A 12,131-nucleotide genomic window follows, 5' to 3' on the forward strand; every position below is an offset into this window, starting at 1 on the left:
ACATGTAGTGAAAATGAACTATAAAAGAAAATGAGGCTTCCATTCTTGCTTCAGCTCTGACAGGTCCTGTTGTCCACTAGACAGCTGCTGCGGTCGGTTCCTTGTACAGGCTGTTAACAACCGTTAATTGCCTACTAGCCTAACAGGAGCGTGTGCCTCTTATTTTCTGGTCAAACACGCAGCTGGCTAGGTCGCAAGGGGCCGGACGCGTTGTGGAAGGAAAGCTGGAAATTCCGTGCGTAGGAACCCAGAATGGCTGGAACGGATTTCCGCCAGCCGAACATTCCTGCGGCTTCCGAGAAATCTGCACTGCTCGAGAAAAAAAGAAAGCTGCAACATCTACAAGGACCGTTAATATTTAATAAGACTGCAAAGTAGTTCACTACTGGAGTGTCTTCCACGAGGTAGGCACAAAATGTCGGACCTAATTGATGTTGACAAAAGTATCATTGGAGACTGTGAAACAGCTCCATATTTAAAATCTACAGGGTGCCCCGGGAAGAATGATCAATATTCGGAGATATGACAGGTACGATTATTCGAAGTAAAAAAGTCTAGTAAACATGAGCTACAAAATTTATACATTAAGAGTTATGAGCACTTGTCCATCTTCGATACTGTGAAACAATACTCATACGCTGTAAGGTCTATGCTTTCCATATTCTGCGGAGAGGTAATATGGACCTTGTGGTGTCACCGCTAGACACCACACTTGCTAGGTGGTAACTTAAATCGGCCGCGGTCCTGTAGTACATGTCGGACCCGCGTGTCGCCACTGTGTAATCGCAAACCTAGCGCCACCACATGGCAGGTCACAAGACACGGACTAGACCTCGCCCCAGTTGTACGGACTACATTGCTTGCGACTAGACCTACCAAGTCTTCCTCTCATTTGCCGAGAGACAGATTGAATAGCCTTCAGCTTAGTCCATAGCTACGACCTAGCAAGGCGCCATTTGTATCAGTGCTTATAGCGTACTAATCTTCAAGAGAGATGTATTCCAACAAGAGAATAAAAGTTAAGTAACATCTACGTACTTTTTTTCTTATTCATTAATAAGTCTCATGTTCCAGAACTTCAAGCCCGTCTGCGTTAGTTTAGCGTGCACCTAGCTACCTCATTGTGTCTATGCTGTATGAACTAGACACAACAGACCTAAACAAGAAAAATTGTATAGTGCACATGGGCTCTGGAATGCAGAGCTACGAGAATTTGTTCAGTAGAAGAGATTTCTTTCGCAGTGGTGAAGGTGAGCAAGTGCTTTTGGCGACGTATGCACTTTAAAGCCTATGGGTATCGAACATTTTTTTCTTTCTTTGGTCCATACTACCACCTCCCAAAATGTGGAAAGAAAAGAGTTTGCAGTAGAACAACTTTGTTTCATAGAATGGAAGATGTAGTGTTCACAGCAAAGGTATGCATTTTAGAGCCCATGTTCATTGCAAACTTTTGCTTGGAATCATCGTTCCTGTCATATCCCTGAATACTCGCCATTCCCCCTGGAACATCCAGTTTGGACCACTAGGCTGAACCAGCGGTCAGGCCGTGGGGCGGCGGGTGGGAAATTAAGTTATTATTTCTATTATTTGCCGTTCTCAACACAGGCTCTCTAACTACAACGTTGGCAACCGGAAAGTGATTAGCAAAAGCGTGATGCCTGTAATTAGAGTTCACTGTGCCCACTCTGATGGAGAAATAAATTATTGATTATTGAAGTTCATTACGCTGAGGATTTAGGATGATGTCTGGGAGTCATAGACAATGCAGTTTACTATAACAATTTTCACTTTATTCTGAAAAAGATAAAGCGTAAAATTCCAGGCAAATGATTACCCATATCAGCTATTGTACTATCTGAGCTGTTCAGAGTCTATTGCGTGGATCCTGTTCTCCCTAGATAACGAAACTGTTCAATAATCATTATCGATGTAAATGTTCAAAGCGAATGCTCGCCAAAATTTGATGATAATACTCATGAAACGCCACGCTAGTAATGGTAGAAAGTCTGTCCAGCGGCGACACGTGAAAATACGACATACGCAACTGAGAAAAATTCACTGGAGTCGTTCCGCTATTAACTCTTTACCTCAATGCGAACTCATTGTTAAGTGCATAAATTATCGAGTTACGTTATACGGCATCCAAGGCTGTTTCTGGCAACTACACAAACGCGACGCGGCTTCCGACACGGAGTGCGCGCTGATACGAATCTAGAACAGAACCGGGGCCTTTCTAGCTCTTATTTATATAGCCGCGGTGCTTACCGCCGAAGGCGCAGCCGACAGCGTTGCCTTACTGACTCGCCGTTGGGGTAGCAGAACACCGCTTCAAGTTACTAAATAATTAATTGCTTCATTCGCTAAAGGCCAACGAAGCTCTCGATTTAATTATGCAATCAGCACACTGGTAAGTATCTATAATAAAATTCTAATGTGGCTAGGTTAAATACTTTTGGCGAGAGAATTATTTTAGTTGTACTGCACGCAATAGATGAGCTCTGAACTTGCCCTTTGGAGAGACGCTACAGCTATAGTTTTATAGCTACCTTTTTAAAACGTCTCACATCTTTGTTATTATAGCGTACCTCCATTCTACCTAAATCTAAACATCGTAGCTTTATCTAATCACTTACTTAATCTATCTTTCTTCCGAACTTTTAGGACACAAAAACAGAAAATCACGAATTTCAATCAAAATATTACTTTGTGAAATCCAGCATGCTGCTTCCATCAAATTACAATGAAAAAGGATTCCGAATACCAATTTTGAAGTTTCTAGCTCCTTCCTGTTGCGCCGATGATTTTTACATAGAACGTCCAAATTTCGAAAACTGTTAAAGTTACTAAACTGGAACTTAACACATTATTATTTTAGCATCACTCCTGACATGCTATTAACTTTTCAGCTTATTTACTTTACTTTTAAGGTATTGCGCAACATTCGTGACATCATAGCTAGTTACAGCGGACTAGGCTGGCACACAATGGAAAGCATATGAATTTTATATGGCGTGAGTGGGCTGCTTCCCTACACGGCCGTTACAAAGGGGGATTTTTGTGGAAAGTAAGTCGAAAAAACAGCATGTTTTTCCCGTTTTAGAATTAAAAGACAATACGCATCTTCAGGATTTGTTACTTAATTGAACAAAATTTTACTGAATAATTGAATAATTTAACGAACTGATGATATTAAAACAATGAAAAAGAGAAAATCGTTGGGGGTATACAATAAATTTCATCAACATCACAACAAAAAATGAACTAAAAACAAGAACAGTAACTTAATATTCATGTCCAAACAAAAATCGTATTTCAGTTTTAAAAATAACACATCATAACATGCAGCTGGCAATATCATAGGTATCATGGCAATAATACATTCGTATTTGAAAAGGCAGAATTTGCGTCACAGACTTTTGAATTTCCCGCTATAATGCTCTCCATGCCCGCGAGAATCTGCTATAAGGTCATGAGCCAGCAAACTATCTGACACACGCTATGGATTTTAAGACATCTTGTTAGTTTCGCGCAATATCTCGTACAGGGATAAAATTATCTGAAAATAATTTTCCGCAGCTTCAAGAGATCAAGAAACCGCTTCTGCCGATAGGCAGTTAAAAATTTCATGGGATCTGGTTTGGATAACATTTGTTGTGTGGAAGAAAAATGTTTCCATTTAGTCGAATTCGCTTCAACATTCCGAAATTCTGTTACCATTCTTTTAAAAAAGTTAGAGATTTTGGAAATTGTAGTGCCACTTTTGTGAATGGGCACACTAGGAATTTCGAGGGAACTGCGGATTTTCGATGTGAACGCTGACTTAATTTGGGTCAGCTACACTGAAAAATTCAGATGAAAGTCAAATATAAGAAAATGACGTCTACGTCCGTTAAGATTTTAAGAGTACCTGTGTCAGAATATTAAAACAAATGCTTTTAGTTTCAAACTTTTGCAGTGTGGGCCCCTGGATTGCAATTGCATACAGGAGCCTGCACTTAAATGCAACTCTGTAGAGAGCCCTCATCCGAATACGACTGAACCTATAGCTCCAATCGAAAAAGAGAAGTTCCAGTTTATCATTGATTTGCCGGCGGTAAAAAAAATTAATTAGGGTAGATTTTTAAATTTTTACCACAAACATAGCTAGCGAACTATCTGCATGGTGGTGCCGCCTGTTGGACAAAATGTGTATTAGGTTGCATCTTCGATAGAGCGTTGTGAATACTGGCGTGGAGTGATGCAACTTTATTTTGGGCTCTGAGAAAGGAATTTTTTTCTAGAGCTACGCATCTGCATTCTTACAGGAATGTAAAGACCATATATATTTTATATAGCATGTAACTATACTTATTCAGTGATAATTCTGCACAGAAATATTTAAAATGTGCTAGTCTCTGTGCAGTAAATAGTATATTAAAAAAGTATGGCGTCTTTCCTGATAACCGCAGTAAGGCCAATCATTTTGCTTCTTACCTCTCCGATATCTTTACCCTCCCTGACGATCCCCAGTTCGATTACTCCCTCTTCCCTGATGTCCGCGATCGAACTGACACCTCTGCCCCTCCACTCTCTCCTGGCTTCCAGTACCTGGACAACATTACACACACCGAACTAAATGCCCCGATCACTATTCAGGATATCATATCTACACTCCGCACGGACGCAACGTCGCTCCCGGTCACGACCGTGTTACCTTTCGTCACCTCCGTGAAGCTCCCGCCTCATTCCTCTCCACCCTGGCCAGGCTATATAAAGTGGTCTTGTCCTCCGGCTTCTACCCCGACCTGTGGAAAACCTCCCAGATCCTGGTGTTCCTCCAACCCGACAAACCGCCGTCCGCCGTCTCCTCCTACCGCCCCATCAGCCTTATCTCGGTCTTCAGCAAGGTCCTGGAATCCATCCTCACCCGACGCATCCGCCAGCACCTCCACCAGCACCGCCTCCTTCCCGCTACCCAATGTGGCTTTCGACCGTCCTTCTCTGCTGATGACCTTCTCCTTCACCTCACTCACCTCCTCTCCAAACAACTCAACTCCCGTCGCTCCGCTATCTTCCTCTCCCACGACCTTGAACGTGCTTGCGACCGTGTATGGCATTCTCGTCTCCTCTCCAAGCTCCAAACCTTTGCCCTTCCTATTAACTACATCCGTCTGATCGCCTCCTTTCTTTCCTACCGTCCTTCCTATGTCACCATCCATAACACGGATTCCTACACCTTCTACCCCTCTACCGGTGTGCCCCAAGGCACCTTCTTTACACGGCAGACATGCCACTGCCTTCACCTCCCTTACACCTTCTCCAGTACGCTGATGACACCGCCGTCCTTGCCCTCGCTCCCACCCTGCAACGCTCCCAGCACCTTCTCCAATCCCATCTTGACTGGTTCACCACTTGTTGTAACCAGTGGCTGCTCAAGGTCAATCCTTCCAAGACCCAGGTGATCATTGTTAAGCAAAACCACCCCTTCCTTCCATCTCCTCGATTTCTATCTTACCCATCTACAGCTGTCCTGTCAACCCCACCCCCACAATCAAGTACCTCGGCGTCACCCTTGACCGTCGCCTCTCCTGGACACCCCCATCTTCGAACGATCCGAGCCAAGGCACACTCCCGACTCCGCCTCCTCAAGCTCTTTTCTGGCTGCACATGGGGTCTGGACCCCTCCACCGTCCTCCACACCTATAAATCCCTCATCCGCCCTATCCTCTGCTATGACCATCCCATCTGGATTTCCGCCCCTCCTACCTTTTACAGATCCCTTCAAATCTTGGAACACCATGCGCTCCGCCTCACCTTTCACATCTGCCTCCCCTCCCCCAAGCGGATCCTGTATGACTTCATTCCGTTCCCACACCTGCTCCTTTTCCTCGAACAGATACGGATCCTTTACACTTCCTGCAAACTTGATCGCCCTCACCCACTTGTCTCTCCCATCCTTTCCAACCCCCTTCCGCTGCTGTGCCTGTACTCCCACATCCCACCCACTCTCCATCTCTCCACACTCCATACCCTTGCCCAAGGTCGCTTTTACCAACTCCCCTCCATCTACCCCTCCTACCAACTTTGATCCTCCCCTTCCTGCCCCTGTGTTTTTCCTCCAGGGCACCCTCTCTGCCCTCTCTCCCTCCTCTCTTCCTCACTCCCTCCCCTCCCCCAGGCTTCCACTACCCCTCCTACCTTCTCCCCTCCCCTCCCTTCTCCTCTGCCACTTACATCAACACCCTCCGCCTCTCCCTCCTACCTGCACCCTTCCCTTTGGCTTTGTGCGTGAACAGTGAATCTTCGTGCCCAGAGATCGTCGCCAGTGCTTGTGTGAGTCTTCGCATCAATGCTTTAGTGTCTCTCCGTTTGTGCTCCTCTGTTCACGTGTGTAATTTCTGTCTTCTCCGTTTGTGTACAGTTATGAACGTTTTTTATCCAGACAGTGAGCCTGTGAACGGCTTCACGTATTTTACTATGTCTGTCTTCCATTTTTATGCACCATGTTTGTTTGTTTTTCTGTCTTTCTTTTTACTGTCTGTGTTATCTATGGCCGAAGGGCGGCGTAGATAGACCGCTGCCGGCCTGCCTTTATTGTAAAGGTGTCGAAATCACAATAAAGGGAAAAAAGTATGGTGTCATCCAACAAATTGTACCACTACCTTTATAAAGGGCACAGATTCATTTTAAAATAAAGTTCAGTATGCGTGAATTTATAATTGGTTTGATCTAACCATTGTACTGCTATTTGTGTTGCAGCATATAAAAATATATAGAAAACGAGACAACGAAGCGGATTATGTTATATCTGTAATCACAGTTTTCAAATAGTGTCTTAGTACACTATATGTGCTGCATCGTTTGACTGTAACACATAATAATAAGATATGTTAGTCGGCAAGCACGCAAAAAAAGGGCCAAACTTATTCTTTTCCACTCGAAAAAACATGGTCCTTTACTTACTAGACTCCCAAAAAGTAGTAACAGTGAAATAGTCATTGTAAATACGAGCGGCGGTCAATAAGTAATGCGACACATTTTTTCTCGGCCAATATTGGTTGGAAAAAAAGCGGAATTTATTGTGGGACATCATGGAACATTCCCGCTTCAGACTCTGCAGTTTCATGAATTTCCAATACGTGGCGGCGCTATATGTAGTCTACAAAATGGCCTCTATCCTTCAAAATGGCGTCTGGAACGAAGGTGCGTTCCAAGCAGAGAACTATCATTGAGCTTCTTTCGTTGGAAACCCAGAGCATCGCAGACATTCGTAGGCACTTGCAAAATGCTAAGGAGACCCGGCAGTGAACAAAGGTACGTGAGTCGCTGGGCGAGGCGTCTGTCATCATGGCAACCAGGTCGCGCAAACCTGTCCGATCTCCAGCGTGGCGGTCGGTCGCTCACAGCTGTGGCTCTTGCAGTGTTGGAACGTGCGGACACTCTCATTCGAGGGTGATCAACGGATCACAATGTAGCACCTCGCTGCGTTACTGGACTTCTGTCTTGGTGGTGGTAATACACGGATCCACGAGTTAGGAGGCTGAGCCTAAGAATTCTTTGTCGAACGTCGACACATGTGTTGAAACACGGGTTCATCACTTTGAACCGGAGACACAACGGCAATCCATGGATAGCGCCACACCACCATTCTCAATAGTTGTGCTGTTGCATAAAAGATTTTTCGCCGCGCTTGGGTAGCTGCGCGATCTCAGGAGGCCTTGCCACGGTTCGCGCGGCTCCCCCCGTCGGAGGTTCTACATCTACATCTACATCTACATTTATACTCCGCAAGCCACCCAACGGTGTGTGGCGGAGGGCACTTTACGTGCCACTGTCATTACCTCCCTTTCCTGTTCCAGTCGCGTATGGTTCGCGGGAAGAACGACTGTCTGAAAGCCTCCGTGCGCGCTCCAATCTCTCTAATTTTACATTCGTGATCTCCTCGGGAGGTATAAGTAGGGGGAAGCAATGTATTCGATACCTCATCCATAAACGCATCCTCTCGAAACCTGGACAGCAAGCTACACCGCGATGCAGAGCGCCTCTCTTGCAGAGTCTGCCACTTGAGTTTATTAAACATCTCCGTAACGCTATCACGGTTACCAAATAACCCTGTGACGAAACGCGCCGCTCTTCTTTGGATCTTCTCTACCTCCTCCGTCAACCCGATCTGGTACGGATCCCACACTGATGAGCAATACTCAAGTATAGGTCGAACGAGTGTTTTGTAAGCCACCTCCTTTGTTGATGGACTACATATTCTAAGCACTCTCCCAATGAATCTCAACCTGGTACCCGCCTTACCAACAATTAATTTTATATGATCATTCCACTTCAAATCGTTCCGCACGCATACTCCCAGATATTTTACAGAAGTAACTGCTACCAGTGTTTGTTCCGCCATCATATAATCATACAATAAAGGATCCTTCTTTCTATGTATTCGCAATACATTACATTTGTCTATGTTAAGGGACAGTTGCCACTCCCTGCACCAAGTGCCTATCCGCTGCAGATCTTCCTGCATTTCGCTACAATTTTCTAACGCTGCAACTTCTCTGTATACTACAGCATCATCCGCGAAAAGCCGCACTAGGTCGAGTCCTCCCTCGGGCATAGGTGTGTGTGTTGTCCTTGGCGTTTAAGTTAGTTTAAGTAGTGCGTAAGCATAGGTACAGATGGTCTTAACTGTTTGGTCACGTAAGATCTTACCACAAATTTCCAAAATTTAAAAGATTTTTCGCTCAACTTGCCTCTAATACAACAGCAAGTTAACGACTGATGCCACTTTTACTGGTACAGTCAGTTCGTTCAACCTGCGCCTTACACAAACAGCTCAGTTTCATTGTTGCTGGTAGTCGTGTGTATGTATGCATGTATGTGTGTGTGTATGTGAGTGTGAGTGTGTGTGCGTGTGTGCGTGTGTGTGGCCGAAAAAAATGCGTATATAAACACACACACACACAGACACAGACAAAAGTCGGAAAATATACTCACAGAGAGATAGACAGTCTCACCATACCAAAACAAAAGACTTTCGCACCCGCAATAGCAAAACGAAACACACGAAATGGCGAGATGTCAGTGGTTCTTCTCAATAGAGAAACGTGAATATATTTAGTACAGTGAAAGTGCTGTGACCTGGAAACCGAACATTAACACGTAGAAGTACAAGAGGAATGTAGTAAAAAAAAAGTAAATAAGAAACAGTGAATAACGATAAGAACAGATATTTTTTGTAGTAATAAGAAAAGCACGCGGACTGTTCCTGATCCTAGAAAGTGATAATACTATATTGTTACAGTAGACACTGAAGATTCTTTAGAATAAGCCGAAACGCGTCTGGTCTTAATAAGACTTTGATTACAGTTGCAAAAGACAGTAATTAACCTATAAAACTTATGTTTGCACTTGTGGAAAGAAGAGGTCGAAAAACAGAGAAGACAACTTGTATAAAATATTTTAATGCAACAACAATAATTTTTCTACATCAGCGGGAAGCACATTGCTTTAGCATAACGTCAAAGAAACTGCAGTTCAGAAAAATATAGGCTTTGGAAAGCAAACATCAGAGAGTTTGACAATTATGTGTGACACTGAATCGATTTGACACCTATAATAACAACAGACTCTGACAACTATGATAACGTCATAATTTACTCACTATAAAGTCGAAGTGTACAGTTACACAGGGTGACAATTATTAAACTGTATGAAAAGGAAACGTAAATTAGTTATAAACTACGGCGGGCACACACTTTATTCAACATGTAAACGTTACTACAGATATTCGGATTTAGCTTCTGACATGTTCGATATGCCTGCCATCATTGGCGATGATGTGACGCAGACGAATAGCGAAATTCTGCATGGCCCGCTAAAGTGTCGGAATATCGACGCTGTCGATGACCTCGTGAATGGCTGCTTTCAGCTCAGCGAGAGTTTTGGGGTTATTGCACCACAAAGAGGAGTCGTATGTGTTCAGATCCAGAAATATGGCGGGCAATCGAGGCCTGTGAAAGTGGCCTCTGGGTACCCCAGAGCCAGAATGCGGTCGCCAAAGTGTTTCTCCAGGACATCAAACACTCTCCTGCTGCGATGGGGTCGAGCTCCGTCTTGCATGAACCACATCTTGTCGAAATCAGTGTGTCTTTGGATGCTGGGGATGAAATCGTCTTGCAAAACCTTCACAGTACAGTTCGGTAGCCACCGGGCCATCTAGGAATATTGCACCGATTATTCCGTGATTGGACACTGCACACCACGCGGTCCCAGTTGACGACGAAGAGACTTCTCGATCGCGAAATGATTCTCAGTCCCCCAAATGCGCCAGTTTTGCTTATTGACGAACCCATCCAAATGAAAGAGGGCTTCGTCGCTAAACGAAACCATGCACCGCATAGTAATTCCCATCATGCTCCGCGGCAAACCGTGCAGTTTGAGCGCCATAACGGAAACCGTTCAGAAGTTATGACGATTATGAAATGATAATTAAATGGACATCCTAGCTGCAAACAGGCGTTGATGTACTTCATTGGGGACATGTTGAAAATGTGTGCCCCGACCGGGACTCGAACCCGGGATCTCCTGCTTACATAGCAGACGCTCTATCCATCTGAGCCACCGCGGGCACAGAGGATAGTGCGTCTGCAGGGACTTATCCCTTGCACGCTCCCCGTGAGATCCACATTCCCAACATGTCCACACCACTACATTCGTAGGGCGTCTAATAGATGTTTGCCCATCATACTCATTACTCGTGGCAGATTAATCTACCAAGTCCCGTACGCGTTCGGGCATAGCGTGTGCGTTCGCACAAGAAGGCCATATTTTAACTATATATGACGGTAGTATCTGTTCCCCAAAGAACAGTTACCGTGGATGACCATGCAGCTTTGCTAGAAATGAAATGATAATTAAATGGACACCCTAGCTGCAAACAGGAGTTGATGTACTTCATTGGGGACATGTTGAAAATGTAACATGTCCTCAATGAAGTACATCAACGCCTGTTTGCAGCTAGGGTGTCCATTTAATTATCATTTCATTTCTAGCAAAGCTGCATGGTCATCCACGGTAACTGTTCTTTGGGGAACAGATACTACCGTCATATATATGACGATTATATTTCGTGTAGTTCAATAACTGTCACCCTGTAATTATCAGCGTTCCACTTATCACCAAGGCTGTGAACACGGTTCTGTGAACTGTGGTTGTAGGAGCGTCTAAATGAAAGGAATGGAGTTTCTTTCAGCGACCCCTGCCGTCCGCCTCCTCCCGGACCCGCGCCTGAGGTACCCTCCGCCACTGACTGCACGGGGGCTGCGGAGTGCAGATGTGGGTGCAGCCCCCTCCCTTCCTGTGCTGAGCGAGTCCTCGGGCAGCCCGCCGCCCTCTATCCTGTTGCCTGTCACGGTCGGGACACAGTGAACGCAGAGTGGTTGCCCGCTCGCCTACTACTGGGCCGGCGTCCGCTGCTGCAGCCTCCTTCCTGCATAATTAGCCGACACCCTGCGCGGCGGGTTTTTTGGCCGTCTCTTTGTTTGCAGCTGACTCGCCGCGGGCGGCGGGTCGGTCAGTATCCCGGGCCCGCAAGCGACTGCCTAGTCCACTAACCTAGCCTAGCGCCAAGCTGCTACCATCGGCTCCTCTCACATTCCAGTCTCCGATATGTGCTCAGCGACGGTACCTTGGAGGCGTGATTTCACTAGATGAACTATTCCATTTTCAACCTACTATATTAAATTCCGAGTATACCTAATATTAGAGTCACTGTTGCAAGAAGAGGAGAATGTTTTTCAAAAGGAAGACCTTTTATTGGCAGTGCGTGCACTATAAAACATGTATGACAGAAAAAAGGCAATACAATTTTCCCACCTATATGGCATTCCTAGATCTACGAGGTGCATTCAAGTTCTAAGGCCTCCGATTGTTTTTCTAATTAACTACTCACCCGAAATCGATGAAACTGCCGTTACTTCTCGACGTAATCGCCCTGCAGACGTACACATTTTTCACAACGCTGACGCCATGATTCCATGGCAGCGGCGAAGGCTTCTTTAGGAGTCTGTTTTGACCACTGGAAAATCGCTGAGGCAATAGCAGCACGGCTGGTGAATGTGCGGCCACGGAGAGTGTCTTTCATTGATGGA

General features: G+C 45.2%; 1 protein-coding gene and 1 non-coding gene across 2 annotated transcripts in view; both read right to left on the reverse strand.

The window, feature by feature from the left end:
• Positions 1-12,131, reverse strand: part of LOC126234920 (carboxypeptidase B-like) — a 250,260-nt gene that overhangs the window by 135,517 nt on the left and 102,612 nt on the right. The gene's annotated exons all lie outside the window — the stretch shown is intronic.
• On the reverse strand, positions 10,536-10,610 carry Trnat-ugu (transfer RNA threonine (anticodon UGU)). The gene has a single exon. It is a non-coding gene; the product is annotated as a tRNA-Thr (tRNA).

This window comes from Schistocerca nitens, chromosome 2 (genome assembly GCF_023898315.1).
Source record: "Schistocerca nitens isolate TAMUIC-IGC-003100 chromosome 2, iqSchNite1.1, whole genome shotgun sequence".
Lineage (NCBI taxonomy): Eukaryota > Metazoa > Arthropoda > Insecta > Orthoptera > Acrididae > Schistocerca > Schistocerca nitens.